Here is a 2653-nt window from a genome sequence, read left to right as displayed (position 1 = left end):
TTTTGTTTATATATATACAAAATTTCCCCTGATTTTCTAAATTTTTGTACTAGTGTACATAACATATGACACATGATGGATGGAATAATACAGCTGGTAGCAATCTACAGAAACAGATTACGTTGGTAATACCTGAAATCCAAATTCACAGTGAGTTAAACAGCACTTGATGATGAATCATAAGCTTTGTACGAGTTGGCAGCAGGTGACGGTGAATCTTGGGTTGGTGTGGGTGACTAGCAAATGGGTGCAAGTTGAAGTTTGACCAAGACGTCGCCCGTTTCACCTGGAACTTGAGGTGCTCTTTTTTGTGTTTATCAGTTAATGGAATTCCTGCCCTAGGCGGGTGGTGGTTGTGGATTGTATAACTTTGGATGTAAATTTTCATAGGTTTGGGTAGCGGAAGAGTTCAATACCAAACACAGTGGGGGTTGCAACAATGGAAAACCCTGAAACAATTCCAGAAGCGTTCCCACATTATTTGCTACCCATAGCCCCGTTTCATACCATTGCGTTTAAGAGCCAGCTGGAGAGTTCAGTGAAAACTTTCCACAATATTAAAGTCACAGAGGGGAACTAACTCGAAAAGGTTCACAATGTTCTTTGCAGCAAACGTTCTGCTTAACTCGGGTTTCCCCCCTGTCTTTAAATGCCAAAATTGCAGTCGGTTTGCCTATAAACCCACCTTTGGCACACCTGGAGAAAGCTCTTGAATCTCCTTAAATTCCACGACAAGGGCCTCAAATGACCACTTATTGTTATATCATAAACAAAAGGATGCCCTGAGCTCCCCGGAGTAAGACCCTGATGATAGTGCAGAAGCGTCCCTGGCCAGAAATGTCCCACAATTGAAGTTTGATCCTCTTCCCCCCAGCGGGATTGGGGTTGTCTTGTGGCCACTGCCAACAAAAAGGGAACCGGTAAAAGCAGGTTTGGATGGTATTGCAGTGGAATTTATTAAAAAAGGGGGTGACTCATTATGATTTGTTTGGTAAGTTATTCAATGTTATGGTATGCCCTCAGGGTGAGGTCCAGAGGATTGGCGGAATGCTGCATAGTGCCTTTGTACAAAGGGAAAAGGGGGTTAAGATGAGTGCTCAAATTACAGAGTAAAAAGTTTGTTGATATTCCGGGTAAATTATATGGGAGGGATTGTTTGAGAGGGTGAAGGCATGTACCCGAGCATCAGATTGGGGAAGAGCAGTGTGGTTCAGAAGTGGTAAAAGGATTTGGATCAGGTGTTTGCTTTTGAAGAATGTATGTGAAAATACTTTGAAAAACATAAGGATTTGTTGTAGCATTTATGGATTTTGGAGAAGGCATATGATGATTGATAGAGATGCTCTGTGTATTAAGATATATGGTGTGGGAGGCCCAAATTGTTAGAAAACATGAAAAGTTTTTATCGAGGATGTAAGGCAAAGTGTACGGTAGGAAAAAGAGGAAAGGATTGGTTCTCAGTGAATTTAGGTTTTCGGCAGGGGTGTGAATGTCTCCATGGTTTTTTTTAATTTTGTTTATGGATGGGGTTGTTAGGGAGGAAATGCAAAAAGTTTTGGAAAAGGGCAAGTAAGAAGTCTGTTGGGATGAGAGAGCTTGGGAAGTGAGTCAGTTGTTGTTCGCTGATGATACAGCGCTGGTGGCTGATTCATGTGAGAAAAATGCAGAAGCTGCTGACTGAAATTTGGTTAAGTGTGTGAAAGAAGAAAGTTAAGAGTAAATGTGAATAATAGCAAGGTTATTAGGTTACAGTAGGGTTGAGGTCAAGTCCAATTGGAGTAAGTTTTGAATGGGAGAAAAACGGAGGAAGTAAAGTGTTTTAGATAACGGGAGTGGATCTAGCAGCGGATGGAACCAGGGAAGCGGAAGTGGATCAAAAGGGGGGGTTTGAGGGGGCGAAAATCCTGGAGCCTTGAAGAATGTGGTGGAAGTCGAAACATTATCTCGGAAAGCAAAAATGGGTATTTTGAAGGAAAAAGGGGTTTCCAACAATTTTGTATGGTTGCGAGGCGTGGCAAAGGAAATAGAGTTGTGGCGCAGGAGGATGGATGTGGCTGGAAATGAGATTTTTGGGGGACAATGTGTGGTGTGAGGGGGTTTGATGGGAGTAAGTAACGTAAGGGTAAGAAAGATGTGTGGAAATAAAAAGAGCGTGGTTGAGAGAGCAGAAAAGGGTGTTTTTGAAATGGTGGGCACATGGAGAGAATGAGTGGGAAAGATTGACCAAGGGGATATAGTGCCGGAGATGGGGGGAAAACGAGGAGAAGTGGGGAAAACCAAATTGGAGGTGAAGAAGGGAAAGTGAAAAAGATTTTGTGTGATCGGGGCCTGCACAGCAGGAGGTAAAAGGGCGGCAAGGAATAAAGTAAATTGGATCGATGTGGTAAAACCGGGGTTGACTTTGCTGTCATGGATTGAATCAGGGCATGTGAAGCGCTGGGTAAACCATGGAAAGATGTGTAGGTATGTATATTTTCCCGTGTGTGGACGATGTATATACATGTGTAGGGGGGTTTGGTTGGGCCATTTCTTTCGCCTGTTTCCTTGCGCTACCCTCGCAAACGCGGGAAGACAGCGACAAAGCAAAAAAAAAAAAAAAAAAAATATATATATATATATATATATATATATATATATATATAAATATTAAATA

The 2653-nt window shown here is 42.1% G+C and overlaps 1 pseudogene; it reads right to left on the bottom strand.

The window, feature by feature from the left end:
* Positions 1-236: 236 nt before the first annotated feature.
* LOC139748510 (ras-related protein Rab-40C pseudogene) lies at positions 237-973 on the bottom strand (annotated as a pseudogene).
* Positions 974-2653: the final 1680 nt, after the last annotated feature.

This window comes from Panulirus ornatus, unplaced genomic scaffold (assembly GCF_036320965.1).
Source record: "Panulirus ornatus isolate Po-2019 unplaced genomic scaffold, ASM3632096v1 CTG_5741_pilon, whole genome shotgun sequence".
NCBI lineage: Eukaryota > Metazoa > Arthropoda > Malacostraca > Decapoda > Palinuridae > Panulirus > Panulirus ornatus.
The sequence above is the reverse complement of the archived record's forward strand: the minus strand, read 5'-3'. Positions and strand labels throughout refer to the sequence as shown.